We start from the raw sequence: 16,674 nt of genomic DNA, 5'->3' as shown, positions 1-16,674 counted from the left end.
AGCTTTGCATTTAATGTGAACATTAAAAAAGAAAGAGCGAGAGAGAAAGGAAAAGAAAATGTAAGTTGCTAAAAATATTCCCGCAGTTGTTTTACACAGCTGAATGAAGATAATTTTATTGGCAATTGTGAGTGATTACTGTATTATCTGCAGTCAGAGAAAGTTATTTTTTCAACGCTAAGGGAATTAATGATACATAAAACTATGTTCATAGTGACTGCATTCATCAGCAGAAACGCTTTGCAGAACACTGCCACACTGTGATTACTCCAACCGGCTTGGAAAGAGAGTGGGGGAAAGAGAGGTGGATTCTGGATATTGCCAAAGATTTACATACATTTACATTCGGAAAGGCTGATCGCCGCCCGAGCTGATTACGTGGGAGCAGAGTCTAACTGATCTCCTGGCTCGAAAGCCTTTAAGTGGGGACAGTTTGGTCACTTCCCTGTTAGTGGTGGCACCTGCATATATATTAAAGCAAGGTGTGTGTGTGTGTGTGAAATTCAGTTTAAATGATCTTGGGTAATAAAACCTTTCAAGATGCAGCCAATAGTTTTGTACAGCCTGAAATGCTCTTCATAATCACAGGCAAACAGTCAAATCTTTAAGGGAGACGAGGTGCGGGAGGTAATATCTTTTACTGGACCAAATTCTGTCGGTGAAAGAGACGAATTTTTGAGCTACATGGGGCTCTCCTTCAGGTCTGGGAAAGGTCTCTCCTCCTGGGACAAACACGGCTACAACAACATGGCAAACCACACATCTTTAAGGGGCGCTCTGCATTTGCCAACTCTCTGTACATTGAAGTTACTGATTCTGAAATAACTGAATATCGTGTGAGTTGATTCGTAGGGGCCCAATCAAGAATGGTCTTGGATCCACCCATGGACTTTATAGCTACCCTGGTTCTTTGTAGTATTCTGCTGGCCCTTCGCAGAAGGACAGGGGCTAGTCAATAAAGGGAGTGTTGAGATGGCTGCCAGACGGAGCAGCCCTCAGCAGAAAGTCTGAGATTGCCTGACTCTTTTAGGATATGTCTACACTACGAAATTAGGTCGATTTTATAGAAGTCGATCTTTAGAATTTGATTTTATACAGTCGATTGCATATATCCACACTAAGCGCATTAAGTCGGCGGACTGTGTCCTCACTACCGTGGCTAGCATCAACTTATAGAGCGGTGCACTGTGGGTAGCTATCCCACAGTTCCTGCAGTCTCTGCCGCCCATTGGAACTCTGGGTTAAGCTCCCAATGCCTGATGGGGCAAAAACTTTGTTGCGGGTGGTTTTGGGTACATGTTGTCGGGCCCCCCTCCCTCCCTCTGTGAAAGCAACAGCATACAATCGTTTCGCATCTTTTTTCCGGGGTCCTGTCCGCCTGCCCTGCTCAGCCCGCTGCTTGCCTGGATGATCGGAACCCGCTGCCGGTCTGGGGCTCTGTCCGCCAGCTCCTGCCAGCCAGGGTCCCGTCCGCCGCCCCTGCTCATTGCCATACCATGGCAAGCCTGGAGCCCGCTCAGCTCACCATCACTGTACGTCTCCTGGGTTCTGCTGGCAAATGCGGTACTGCATTGCAGCAATTCCTTGCCTTTGCGGGAGACGATGCAGTAGGACTGATAGCCGTCGTACGTCTCCTGGGTGCTCCTGGTAGACCTCGGTGAGGTTGATCAGGGGCGCCTGGACAGACATGGTTATCCTCCTCTTAGAGCACCGAATGGGAGTGACTCCAGGTCATTCTCTTCTTTAAGTTTCGTCTCATGGAGATGCAGTTCTGCCTGGACTATCATGCGAGCTGGAGGCTTCTGCCTCAGGCTGCTCTCCCAGCCGGCAGCACAGCCTGGTTGAACCTAATCCAGCCTGCCCCTTGCTCCCATGACTCATGAAGTCTGGACAGTAGTAAGGAGCAGTTCAACTTGTGGAATGACAAATCCAGAACGAAGGATTGAACTCTATGGGCCACGGTAAGATTATTTCACAGTCCTAGATAGCATTTAGTCCCTATAAAAGGCTTCATGAAAATTTTCCCCCACCCCCAACAAAAATGTTAATTTATCAGAGCAGCTGAAAGGGTAAGGAACCCGGGACTATAACTTAGAGAGAGCTTCCATATTATTTAACTCATAATTGATATAATTCAAAGTAAAATTTCACAGCGCGGTCTGTTCTAAGTCTAAAAATGCAGGAGGGGAGTCAGAAAAAGGAACAGGGACCTGTTTCTGCCTGGTTTCAAACCAGGGACTTTTCTCGTGTCAGGTGAATGTGATAACCACTACACTACAGAAACCCAGCTTGCATGTGTCCCTCATGTGGTCCCTAGTATACTTTATGTAACGTGGTTGTATATTACTAATAGTTTGGTGTGTCACGGGGCTTCTCTTTTTTTGCCACAGCCTTTGCTGAATGGACAGGAATGTTTTCTCTCGCTACAGAAGCTACCTAATGCAATGTCTATATCTATGGCCTTGCTGCTCACAAAGCGGTCATGCTCCCATGCAAGGCTGACACAGCCGTGGCGTGCATGTCACACAGCGACCTGGCTCGGGCGGGATCGCTAGCGAGGCATGAGACTTTTGCTGTTAAGCAAACACAGCAATTCTTTCCTGGCCTCTGCCGCTGAATGCCTCCATGCAGTAAGCTGTGCCCTATCAGTGCGGGAGGACTGCATGAGCTTGGAAACCATAGCATCGCGAGCGCCTTTTTTTCGCCTTCTAATCTGCGATAACCGCAGGGACAGAGATGATAGGGGGAGTGTAGAAACGTTCTGGGGGGACTGCGTGGTCACCTGTGCTGCCGAGTGTGCCACGTTGGCCAAACAGGACATGAAATTCAAAAGTTCCCGGGGGCTTTTCTTGTGTACCTGGCTAGTGCATCTGAGTTCAAAGTGCTGTCCAGAGCGGTCACAGTGGAGCACTCTGGGATAGCTCCTGGAGGCCAGTACCGTCGAATTGCGTCCACACTACCCCAAATTCGACCCAGCGATGTCGATTTCAGCGCTAATCCCCTCATCGGGGAGGAGTACAGAAATCGATTTTAAGAGCCCTTTAAGTCGACCAAAATGGCTTCGTCGTGTGGACGAGTGCAGGGTTAAATCGATTTAATGCTGCTAAATTCGTCCTAAACTCATAGTGTAGACCAGGGCTTAGACACAGTGGAGGTGTCCGGGAACCCTTGCCATCGGCCAGTATTTAAGGAGACTGTAAGTCAACTGTGGACAAATGACTAGATAAATGGTCAGTTCAGCGACAGTGAACCCTGCCTAAAACAGCCACTCACGGGACTGACACCAGCTGGATCATCGCTGTCAGGGCATGGGGGACCCTTTGAGGCGGTCTTGTAACACGGGAGCTTGATTAATACAGGCTGCTGCCTTGCTCCTGCCCCAATAAGGGGAGTTAATACGCAAAGAGATGAGCTGCTGCTGTAAGTGATTTTCCGTGGGAGAGACTGGGTCCAATTTTCTGCTGTGCTTCCTCTGGATTCTGGGCTGCTCCAGGCTCCCACGCTGCCCCCATTGTAAATGAGAGCTGTCAATGAGACATGTCTCATTGTAAATGAGAGCTGGCAATCCTACATTGCCAATGGGCTGCAATGCAGCCCAGAAGCCCAGTAACACCATAGGTTACAGGCCCACCCCCTCCTGCCCCCAACCCACCAGGGGTTGGCTGAAGGCACGTGGGCCTGAGCCCTGGCAAGTTGCAGAGTGCGCAGAATGGAAGGATTGTCCAGTGGTTAGCACACAGGCCCTCGGGGAGCTGGGGTCAGATCTCTGCTCTGACTCGGACGGCCTGTGTGCCCTTTGACAAGTCACTTAGGCTATGTCTACACTGCAGCTATGGGTGTGGCTTGCAGCTTGCGTGAATGTACCCATGCGAGCTAGTTTGCTCCACATAGAAGCTCACAAGCAAGTCGATACCCAGGGGGGATTGGGTGGGCATGTACAGCTTGTGCCATCCTCACTTCTATTTTCAGCATGCTAGCTAGAGTACCGCTGGGATGGGCACATCTGGTGAGCTGCAAATCTCACCTGCAGCTGCAATGTAGAAGTCCCCTTAGTTTTTCTGTGCCTCAGTTTCCCATCTGTACAATAGGGACAACCACACATCCCTACCTCACAGGGATGTTGTGAAGATGAAGACTGTGAGATGCTTGGGGGCCAGGGACATTATTTGCTATGGGAGGTGGCTGCCCCACACAGGTAGATGGAGGGTTAAAGCAGTCTTCAGGGAGCCTGCGCAAAACCCAACCAATAGGAAGAGGGCTTGTAGAGAGCCAATGAAGGGAAAGCTTGTTGGAGCAGCCTATCAGGGCCAAGGAGGGCCATATAAGAAGGGCTGCTCAATAGAGTAAGGGTAGTCACTCTCTGGCGGGTGAGGGAGGAGGACCCTAGGTAGAGCAATGCTGGGCAGGGTCTGCAGAGTAGGAGAAAGCTCCAGGCTGCCAGACCGAGGCCCTGATACAAGGGTGGAGAAGGTGCTAGGGCTGTGGGGAAGTGGCCCAGGGAAGGAGATGCCAGAGTTAGAGGAGGGGCGGTACGTGGCTGCTGACTATAGGGTCCCTGGGTTGGGACCTGGAGTAGTGGGTGGGTGGCCAGGGTACCCCCCACCTCCCTTTGCCACCACTGAGGGGAGTGGCTAGTGCATGGACTGCAGTCTGCCACTGAGACGAGTGGCTAGAACCTGGACTGCAAATTGCCACTGTGGCAAGTGGTTGGACTTCAGCTACCTGAAGGGGGGATCCAAAGAGGATGGAGCTCGGCTGTTCTCAGTGGTGGCAGATGACAGAACAAGGAGCAAGGGTCTCAAGTTGCAGTGGGGAGGTCTACGTTGGATATTAGGAAACACTATTTCACTAGGAGGGAGGTAAAGCACTGGAATGGGTTACCTAGGGAGGTGGTGGAATCCCCTTCCTTAGAGGTTTTTAAGGCCTGGGTGATTTAGTTGGGGCTGGTCCTGGTTTGAGCAGGGGGTTGGACTAGATGATCTCCTGAGGGCTCTTCCAACCCTAATCTTCTATGATTCTATGAGTGGGGACTGTCTGTCCCACAGAAGTGGGGGGGGGGGGAACTGAGTGAGGCACAGCCGGAGGGCTGTGTCCAGAAGAGGATTACACGGTCCGTGGAGCAATGTGGTCCTGGAGGTGGAGACAGAAGTGATGACGGGCGAGACACCCCTTGAGGAGGGTGGGCTGGTGACCTTGAGCTAATTCCCAGAACGGCCAGCAGGAGGCGCCATGGTGGCAAGTGATGTGCCCTGTTACACCCCCACAGACCTTGGTTTGCCCCCCCCCCAACTTTACGCTCCATTCCTTCCCCCAAGGCATTGCAGGGTATTATATAATCACATAATGTTCTATTGGCTGACACAAATTTGCTCCCCCTCCCTGAGTTTTTCTGAAATGACACCCCCCTAATGGGAGCCATATAAGTCCCCTAGATATATTTAATACTAGAACAAGGGACAGAGTCTGTCCTACTGTTGGATGGTTTATGCCCAGAATTTAGGTATTTTTAGTAATAATAATTAATCCTCTTAATTTAATAGCTATTTTAAAATACCAGTGAGCCCCAGGTTTGCTTGGCTTAACCACGCCGCCGCTGCCCTGCAAACGTTGCACCTTGTGCTAGGCCTGAGAACCAGCCAGTGAAGCCGACGCGAGCCAAAAGAGAATTGCGTGCTTCTCTTTTAAATATCCAGGAGGAAGGACTTAACAAAAACGAAATGCAGGTAATTAGATCTTAAAAGCATGTCCAGCCTCAATCACCTAAGGGGTTGCAATCAGATAAGAAAATTTGCTTTTTAAAAAAATATATATATATATACTCCGATTCTTAACTTGGCTCATCGCTTCATTTTGTGTCCCGTCCAGTTAAAGGGACAGATGCTGCAGGGCAATGCAGCCTTTCAAATTTAAACCACTAGAGGGCGAGATTGAACTTCCATCCTGCCATTTGATGTGGGTCACCCAAACAAACTGGGATTTTGGGTAAGAGCCTGGTGCTGAAAGTGGACGCTCTCCCCCCAACCCCGTTTCACTCCTGAGCAGCTGAGGGCTGTAGTTATGCTCCCAGAGTATGTTTGATAATGGAAGGAGACTTAAATCTAGTCACTAGAATTAAAGGGACATTGTCAAGCTAACTTAGAATCAAAACATAGGTGTGGGGTGCTATGCTGGCCCCACTGAACTCAGTGGGACCATTGCCAGTGATTCAGTGAGGGCAGGATTTCTCACCCCTAGTCTTTAAAAAAGAAAGGGAGCAGGCAGGTGATAGGTGGACAAAAATTCAGGCATGAATATTTTGAATTTTTTTTTTAGTGCTGCAAGCAATTTAAATAGCAAACTTAGATTTAAGCATCCCCCTGCACAAACAACACAGCATGGTGCTTATGCAGGAGAGCCAGCCAGGATGTGACATTGACTCTACAGGGCCTGGCTTCACTGCAGAGTTAACCTGGTCCGGGTTAGCCCAGCCCGGGTGTGGGCAGCCAAGCTGCAGAGCCCAATCCTGAACGACTGTGTCCTCACTGGTGCTGCATTTCCCCTTGTGGCGTCGGGGGGACATCTGGGGCACGTCCCGGGGTTCTTTGCGCCGCACTAAGCTGAGCCGCTCTGTGATTCCATCCCAGTGAACTGTGGGGGTGTGACTCTGTCTGGTTGGGCACGCAGGGGGAAGAGTGGGAAGGTGCTGCCGGACTGGCAGCCCTGGAGTGGTTTAGCCTGTGTCCTCATTGCAAAGAGGGCATGGGTTTCAGCCTGAGTGACCGTGACATCTGAGTTGTAGGCTATCCCCTAGGATGGGCCAGCTAGCCTGAGTTGAAAGCACCATCACACTCAAGTTAGAGGTTTTTGTGTGTGGATGGGAGGGGAGTTAGGGGTAACACTCAGGTAAAAGCCCAAATTAACTCTGCAGTGAAAACATACCTATAGAGAGGGACCCGTCCTATAAACCTTCAGTGCCTAGAGCTTCTTTTGGCCCCCAATCCTGTAACTGGATTAGCATGAGCAGACCCTTGCACCTGGCACAGAGTTTGCCTGTGTGGGGCCAATTGCAGGATCAGGGCTTTGGCTTATGACTTGACCCCTATAAGCAGCTAACCCAGGATCACATTCTAAACCTAGCTTTGTGCAGAACATGCCCAGGGAGTTTGGCCCTTGGCAGTAGTCTGAGTGGGGTTGGACCCAGGGTGAGCAAATATTTTAAATGGGGAAACTGTTAAAATTCTTTGGATACTAACTTTTTTTACCCCAGCATTGACGGCCAGATCCCAAGCACCTGCCGCTTCGGTGTTCGGCGCCCCTCAAGATTTGGCCCTTTTTCTTGATCGCATTCTTTGCTGCTCATAACCCATTGGATTGCCTCCCTCCTCCTCAAAGCCGGGTTACTGTATTCCAGTATTTAGCTTTAACACTGAGGTCCTGATCCTTATATGTACCCCCAGGCAGGGATGAAACCCATGACCTCTGGATCTAAAAGCACAAGTCACAACAGTCTCGGAGGAAGAAGCCAGCTGCAGATCCACCAGCTGTTGCTCACATAAGCCACTACTCAGGGGTTGGCCAGAGACCTACACAGTGCATGCATATATATGTGTCCGTCATGTGAGTATATGGAGGGAAAGGGTAGCACATGCAGGGCCGTACGTAGGTGCTTGACTCCTCTGTGCGGGCCTACAGGATGGGCTACGAGCTGGTTCTAAATAGGCAAGCCAGACAAAGGGTGGGAAGGGAAACTGAGGCACAATGGGGTAAAGCCTTGCCCAAGGTCATGCAGCAGGTCAGTAGCAGAGCTGTAACCACAAGCCTGTCCTGCCTCTTGGTGCCTCGAGCGCTTTCACCCAGACTTTGAATGTCAGGATGGTGAGGTGTTTTCGAACAAAGGGTGGTGCTCCCTCCAGCCAGTGTAATTACCATCAGCGCGACTGTCTTAATTCCCTTATTTATTGGCATGCCTTCAGCACTCAGGACTGTAGTGCCTGGCAGGTACTGTAGAAAGTGCTGAGTATCCCCAAAGCCATTGGCTTCAATACCTCCCAGCATGGGGACCTTGCTAATTAACTACAGGGATGTTTAAAAGTATCTAACTTGCTCTGACATAAGGTGAGCGGCATGTACTGAGGCTCAGAGAAAGTAATTGATTTTCCTATCCTTGTTTTGCAGATGGGGAAACTGAGGTCCAGGAAGGTTAAGTGACTTGCCCAAGGTCATGCAGCTGGTCAGATGTAGAAACTTGGGACTTCTTGAGTTATGCTCATTCTTACAGATCAGGCTGCTTCCCAGTCCTGGTGTGGCAATGGAGCAGGAACTGTCTTTTTGTTCTGTTTGTACAGCGCCTAGCACAATAGGGTCCTGGTCCATACAGATAAATAAATTTAATTTTATTATTTATTATTAAGACAATAGCAGGGTTCAAAAAAGAGCTGGATAAGTTCATGGAGGATAGGTCCATCAATGGCTATTAGCCAGGATGGGCAGGGATGCAAAACCATGGTCTGAAGTGTCCCTAGCCTCTGTTTGCCAGAAGCTGGGAATGGGTGACAGGGGATGGATCACTTGATGATTATTTGTTCTGTTCGTTCCCTCTGAAGCACCTGGCACTGGCCACTGTCGGAAGACAGGATACTGGGCTAGATGGACTGTTGGTCTGACCCAGTATGGCTGTTCTTATGTTAATTAACAGGGTGACTGCTTGAGATACGTGGCTGTTATGACTTTTTGTGTGTGTATCCCTTTCTAGCCAGGAGTCTACACTTCATCGTGTAGACCAGGCCTCCATAAACCAAAACCAACCTGATCCATTGAGTCTGAATGACCTTTTGTTTTAGAGTGAGGGGAAACAAGAAAGAACAAAAATAAAGTCTGTGTGTGTGTGTGTGTGTGAGAGAGAGAGAGAGAGCACAAGGTGCATGTCTCCTTTGTTCCAAAGTGGCATGTAACACAACACACAATGGCAGCTGCCTCCAGTAGACACTGAGAAACTTAAAGGTGCAGCACAGAAAAAAAAAATCATGACAGTTAGATGGCTAAATACAGGTGAGTACAATTCCGGTTGGGAGTTAGAAGTTCCTGGGAAGGGCTCAGCTGTCTGGCGGCGCTGCTCTTTCCTAACTGCTGACATCACACTTCGAATCTGGGGCCGAGGAGTGGGGCATAAGGCAGAGGCAGAACAGCAGGCCACCGTGCACTGCAGCTGGCTAGCTTCATGTTGGGGTCGGGCTTGGCAAGACTCCCAGGCTCAGATCCTCCATGGTATGTAGGCCCCTAACCTCCACTGAAATCAATGAGAGTTAGGCGCCGACATATGCTGGAGGATCTGGGCTCCAGTGGCTGGCTAGACCCTCGTGACTGGATCAGGCTCCGAGTGGAGGGAGAACTAGCATGTCAGAAGTGGCAGAAAGACGAGAGCCCCTGAGGAGTACTTAAATTGTCAGCTGTTTGTACAGCCCCTAGCGTGATGGGGTGCTGGTCCGTAACTGGGCATCCTAGACACAACCGCAATACAAAGAATGAACTATAATAGTAATAACACAAGGACCTTGGCTGGGAGGACTAACTTGTTTTTGCATCTGATGAAGTGGGTTTTAGCCCACGAAAGCTTATGCCCAAATAAATTTATTAGTCTTTAAGGTGCCACAAAGACTCCTCATGTTTTTTTGTTTTTACGAGGCTCTTTCCTGGACGATCAGGACGCCTCCCTGGTATAATGCCACAGGGGAGTTAGGCACCAAGGAGACATTGGGAGATGCATGCGGACGAAAAGTTCTTGGCTGGCCCTCAGCTTCTCGTCCTCTGGCCGGGCGGCAGGAAGATGGGACACCCACCAAGCACAGAGGCCCTGTTTTTAAAAAAGAAATAAATAAAAGCGTCTTTCCACTCGAATGACGTGAGTAGGCCGGGAGTTGTCAATATCCCGGCATAAAAATGCTGACATGGGGGGAGTCAATCAGCTTGGTGCGGCGTTGTAATATCTCATTTTATCCGCGCCACGCTTTATTAAATTCTCATAAACCTGTCAATGGGGAGAGCCATCATTTCACTTTACCCCATTAGCTCCACACAATGACGTCGGGGAAGGGAGGCGAGGTGGGGATGAAAAGGGGGAGGTAGGGGGAAACAAATCAACAGACCCTCCCTCCCTCCCTCCCCGACCGCAGCCAAATGCCGCTCCGCCATGAGAATGTAATAACAGTGGCGCCCAGGGAAAGTAATTGAATTAAGTGGCTTTTGTTAATGGTTTTAAGATTTAGAAGTGTAAATAATAGTTAGGGCTCTTTAATGGGACTTTGGTTTTAGGGAACTGCAGAAAGGCTTTGCTTATGTCAGGCTGGTTTGTTACTTCCTCAGCGTCATGCCTGCAAAGCATATTTGGCAGTTTTAAAGCTGACTGTGTTTATCATCCCTCCTTTCTAACTTCAGCCGGAGCTTAATTCGGGAGCATTTGCATGAGCCCTTCTTAGTCAGCCTCCAATCAGTTCTTCTCGCCGCCAGGAATAAAATATTATTTCTCTGGAGCGGCTTGGGCAAACTTCTTCACTGAAGGGGTTATGTGGCTCAAAAGTCCCCAGTCCAATGCAGAGCCTGTGTCCCCAACGGCTGCTCCTTCCCCAGATCCGGAGCAGGGCCTGATTCTGCTCTTTTGAAACCCACGGTGTTATGCCAGGGTTCAGGGAGGATGAGCTGGGGGATTTAAAGTGACTTTCATGGGAGCGCCTTCTGCTTAAAATATTAACGGCTTTTCATTTTGGACCCTATCAAAGGGAAGGAATAGAGGCTGATTTAGAACGGCCTAACCCAGATAGGGCTAAACAAACAGCGTCACATTATGCTGCAGGATAGGACATTTTTAGCACTGTGCTGCTGCAGAGGGCACTTGCAGCATTGCTAATTAATTAAGTTAATAAGCTGTATCTCGGAGACAAGTGTTCATCTGAACAGAATGGGGGACTTGCAATTTATTCAGATTCACTTTTAAAAAAAAAGTCATTAACAGGGAGTTAAGGTTGCCTGATGCTGCCCCATCCCCTTCCAGAGTGTGCAGGGTGACTAAATTTAAACCTCTAAAATCCAAGCGTTACAACAAAACCACCCACTCCACCCCATCACCTTAACTCTGCCCCCTCGGAGCTAGCAGTAGCACTAGGAATAAACAGAGTCTGCAGCTCCATTCTTGCTTGAGAGCATAGCTGCTGATCCTGACGCTGCTGTAGTGTTGTCCCTTCCCCCATGTCCTCTGTACACCACCTGGGATACTTGCTTGGTCTCAGAGGGAGGAAGGGGCTGTTGGAGGCTAAGCAGGGCTGGGCAGGGGGTAGGGAAGGGGCAGAGCTGAGAACCTGGCCTGCAATCCCTGGCTGGAGCAGCAGAAGAATTGGCTTGTAAAGAGTAAGCTAGTCTTAACCTTCAGGATAGTTACTGCCCCACTTTCATAAAGAGGGTGTGGGATAAGGGGGGAGTTTTCAGTGTAACTGTATGTTAAGGGATTCAAGCCCATTTGAAATAATGGGCATTTGTGGGTAGTGGGGACTGGCTCAGAGTGAACAGTGTGAGGTGGGTGTTGGGAGTGAATGACCAGCGGGAGGAGGATGCTCTTCATTAGGAGCCGAGGACTGTAGCTCCTGGCATGGGAAAATGAGTCCCCTGCAGTGTTCCCCTGTGGAAAAGAGTACAGGTCACACCCAGAAACCGCAGATATACCCAGGGCCATCCATACGGAGGCTCCATGTATCCACCGCAGCTGTAGTCTCTTGCCTGACCTGGGCTCTAGTCTCAGGGTTGCTTCTCTGGTGGCTTCCAAGCCATGGTAAAAATCTAGACATTCCTTGGATTCCTGTGTCAAGGGCAAAATTTCAGCTACCCCTCTAATGCTGGGGCAGTATAGTGCCTAGATAGTACAGATCACCAACTCTTTCAGCCATGCCCACCTGGGCTTTGCCACTGTCTCATCTGCTGGCTGGGGTGATTTAGTTGGGTCCTGCTTTGAGCAGGGGGTTGGACTAGATGACCTCCTGAGGTGTCTTCCAACCCTGATATTCTATGATTCTAGCCAGGATATTCTATTATTGGAAACAAGCACGGTGACCGGAGTGCAAATGGCCAGCTGTTTTCTTGGCCCTTAAACACATCTGGGTCACTTGTACACTATTCACTAAATAGCGATGTTGTAAATCTGCTTAGCCAGGCCCCTTGAGACACAGTCTCTTAGAGTCATAGATCCCGAGGCCAGAAGGGACCAGTGTGATCATCTAGTCTGACCCCCTGGATAACACAGGCCAGAGAACTGCCCCAAAATAATTCCTAGAGCAGAGATTTTAGAAAACCATCCAATCTTCACAGAACAATTGTCAGTGACTGAGAACCCACCACAACCCTTGGTCAATTGTTCCAATGGTCAATTATTCGCACTGTTAAAAATGTACACCTGATTTCCAGTCTGAATTTCTCTAGCTTTAACTTCCAGCCGTTGGATCATGTTACACCCTTCTCTGCTAGAAAGAAGAGCCCATTATTAAAGATTTGTTCCTCATGTAGGTACTTGTAGACCAGTGGTTCTCAACCTACTTATCATTGTGGGCCACAATGAGGGCCTGGGCTGCAGGTTGAGAACCACAATGCCTCCCCCCGACCCCCGCAAACTCCCCTCACAGATCCCTATGCCCAGAGCCTCCTGCCCAGAGACCCCTCCACAGGCAGCCCTGGATCCCCTCCATGCAGGGCGGGTTGGTGACCCGGACCCTGTGGGGCCGGTCGGCAGCCCCAGACTGCTGCCAAGCGGGGCCTGGCGGCGACCCTGACCCTAGACTCCCGCTGTGTGGGGCAGGCAGGAACCTGGACCCTGCCGCATGCTAATTGGGCCACTTGCGGCTCACGGGCCAGATGTTGAAAACCGCTATTATAGACTGTAATCAAGTCACATCCGTAACCTTCTCTTTGTTAAGCTAAAAGGCTTGAGCTCTTTGAGTCTATCACTATAAGGCAGGTTTTCTAATCCTCTGATCATTCTCATGGCTCTTCTCTGTACCCTCTCCAATTTATCTCCCTCCTTCTTGAACAATGGGCTCCAGAAGTGGCCAGAGTATTCCAGCAGCAGTTGCATTTACTCAGCAGAGAGATTAAACAAAGGGTTCCGGGTCCATTGTCTGCAGAGTGAATCGCTCTTTATCTCACGGCTATGGACTTGCTTTTCTGCCGTTATTTCCACACCTGGAAATGGTTTTTTCCACCTGGGTAATTTTGATTGAAACTAAATAGCAGAAATCCTATTCCGAAGGCCAAGTCTGCACAAGCTTCGGAGAAAGACCCCAAAGCACAAGTAGTCAACAGTGATGTGTTAGGCTTAAATAACAGGTTATAATTACCGATTATCCCAGACTGAAAATTGAAAAACTAAATACATTTAGGAAAAAAATAGTTCCATGTCTCCCTTCATACCGACTTGTCCAAAATGACTCCTGGGTTTTGTTTATTTCTGGTTCTGCTGTTACCTATAACGGAGCTGGCATGCTGCTGTACCCTTCCTTCCCTGCCTTCTTAAAGAGCAACATAATGTTCACACGTGATTTCATGCTAGCAGGGACAACATCAAAGCAGCCCTTTCCCCAGCAGAATTTTCTAGCTCTCTTACTCACCCCTCATCGCCACAGTATTTACTGTCACACACACCCCTAGGAAGGAAGGAAATGCTAGTTTGCTTGCTTTACAGATAGGGAACTGAGCCATGGAAAGACTAATTAACTTGCAGAGAATATTTAGGCAGAAGCAGGACTTGAACCCACGCCTTCTAGAGCACAGATGAATGGCCTAACCACTGGACCAACCAGCCTTCACTAGTAAAGCCTTGCTTCCTACTAACTTTCCCCAGTCCTGGGTTGCTCTCTTAGTGGCATGCCTGGCTGGAACTTCCCAGCATGCTGTTCTGGAACTGTCCGTTTAAATTGTGCAGAGCTCGGGAGCCACAACCCTAAAGCGGCCATTTTGCACCTAGCAGCCACAAGTGCCATCTTTCTCCCTTGCAGCTGGTAAGTCCCAGTTATGTTTTTCCCTTTCTGGCGATGGGGAGATGTCCTTTCCCCCAACAGTAACATTTAGCATGCATGAGGCTTGGGCATTTCCCCCCCTTGCATTAAAAATGTGGAATTGAATGGGATTGTAGCTATGGAACGGTGTCTCCGGTGTCCTGCGCCTTTCAGTTTCTTAGCACTCTCCCTGTAGGCTAGACAGCTGATCGGCCATTTTGTTTTTGTAGCTTGGGGCAGATTGCCAGAGGAGGTAAATGCACTGCGCTCTGCCTCTCTCATGGAGACTTTACCTGTGTTCGTTCTTGTTCAAAACTTTTTGTGGTGAGACCTGTGAACGCTTTGAGAATGTGCTAGGTTCTGCAGGGAAGCTGCTGTATTCCCAAAATGGTGTGAAAATCTGACATTTTGGGTGAAGAAAAACAGCACAACATTGCTCCAAAAAGTGGTCCAAGGTTCTGCAGACCTCTCCTGTCCCATCCTCTTGCAGGTGACCAGTGACTAGGCTGACCAGACAGCAAGTGTGAAAAATTGGGATGGGGGTGGGGAGTAATAGGAGCCTATATAAGAAAAAACTCCAAATATCGGGACTGTCCCTATAAAATTGGGACATCTGGTCACCCTCCCAGTAACCATCTGGTACAGGAGAACTGCAAAATTCTGGGGAAGGGACATCCTCTTCTTATAAGTTTGGGAAGCACATAACACATTTTGGACACAACCTCAATGCTTAACAGAAAGGGGATGGCTACCCAGGGACAGTTTCACAGCCCTTGCAAAGCCAGGGATCGCGTCTTTCAATGAGTCAGAGGGAAACTTCTAGCTTAATGGCCAAAGCTCCTAGCCCCTCAGTGAATTGGTGAGTGGAGCTCTCAGGGCTTGATTCCCTGCTGCCTTGCACCATGTGTAGTCTTTATAGTAAGGCCCAGATTCTCACAGGTATTTAGGTGCTTAACCCCCATAGGATTTAGGTGCCTAAATATCTTTGAAGATCTGGGTCTCAGCCCCTTCCAGGGTTGGACCCTGTGAAATAAAAGGCTGGACAACTTCCTAGCTTTCTCATCGCCGTATCGGCTACAGAGAGCAGAGAAAGAGGCAGTTCCTTTAGATACCCAGTGTCTCTGCTACTCAAGCCCCTGTTCCCCATGCTGTAGACAACAGATGCCCGGCATGGCAGTTTGTGGGTACCAGGGAAATAGGGGCAGATTCTGGGACTGGAATGAAAAATGCTTGGATTAAGCAGGAAGAAAAATACTCTCCTATGAGACTTTCTGTGTCCTCTGCGGGAGCATCATCTGGGGGTGGGGGTGTGCTGAACAGCACCTCCTAATCCAACTGTATAGCGGCCAGGAAGAGATTTACACAACCATTGAGCTGGGCGAGGATTATTTAATGCTCAGAGATCCATTAAATAATTGACTGGCCGTGATAAGACCTAGGCAAGGCTAGTGCTGCAGATACAGTGCAGGTTGTTTTCCATTAACGTTAGAAGGCGCCTTCGATGGGGGTGACATTTGCCCTGTGTTCTTTGGCGAGGCTTAGCGTGAGTAGATGAGGGACGATACAGCAAACAAAGCAGTTTCAATATAAATGTTGCTTGCACCAGATTAAGTGATTGCATTTAACAGCATCAGGCAGGCCAGGAGGGGATATTAAGGCCCTGATTCAGCAAAGCATTCTTAGTCCAGGGCAGCATTTCAGCACAGGACTTAAATGGAACGTCAGTGTGAGTTTAAGTGTTGTCCGGATCTGGGGCTGTAAGAATTTAGGCCCTGCTCCTGCTCCCATGGCAGTCAATGGCAAAAATTCCCGTGGCAGTAAGACTAATTAGGACCTTTCATATGTGGTGGTTTGTTGGAGCAGCCAGCAAATTAGGAAACGGAGTGTAATGCAATGTGGCAACGCTCAGGTGGGGAGGTTCTGCAATGATCGTGCATTGTGGGGTTCTGTGTTTTATTTCCCCTCAATTCCACACCAATCCAGACCAAACATTTGAGTCTCAAGGCTATTTTCTAGCTTCAGGCATTGCAAACTCTGCCTGGCCTCCTAAAATCGCAGCTGGGCTCTTTCTGTCATTCTCTATTAACAAAATTCTGCAGTGGGATCTTCTTAGTAAAGAGCTCTGTTGATGATGCAGGAGGCAGAGTAGAATCTGGCTCTCCCTCCTGCAGTGTAGACATGAATCATAGAAGATTAGGGTTGGAAGAGACCTCAGGAGGTCATCTAGTCCAAATCGCTGCTCAAAGCAGGACCAACACCAACTAAATCAAACAGGGCCTACATGCAGTTCAGGGTGATGATCATTAACCTATGACAGTGGTATGGGCTTTCCCTCTCTTCACAGTGTAGCCCGGGGAGTCTGTTGTACTTATTTTATCCAGTTCCATTCTCATTTCACTTTGCATCAAGTGATCTGATCTTCAGTCACTCAACAGGAATCAGAGTCCTTTGGTATGAAGAACCCCAAACTTCAGAGTGAGAGGTTTGAAATGCTAGATCTGAATTTTGTAGCGCCAGCCTGTATCTAACCTTGGGCTTTGTGACCATCTTAAATTGTGCACGCTGCCTTTTAGGGCCCCTCTATCCTGTGAGTTTCTTCTACAGCATGTGAGGAAAAGTGGAAAATCAACTCGCTGCCACTCGGCCATTAAGTTTAAAAACAACTTGT

The sequence above is a fragment of the Lepidochelys kempii genome, chromosome 8 (assembly GCF_965140285.1).
Source record: "Lepidochelys kempii isolate rLepKem1 chromosome 8, rLepKem1.hap1, whole genome shotgun sequence".
Lineage (NCBI taxonomy): Eukaryota > Metazoa > Chordata > Testudines > Cheloniidae > Lepidochelys > Lepidochelys kempii.
This window is presented reverse-complemented; position numbering follows the sequence as displayed.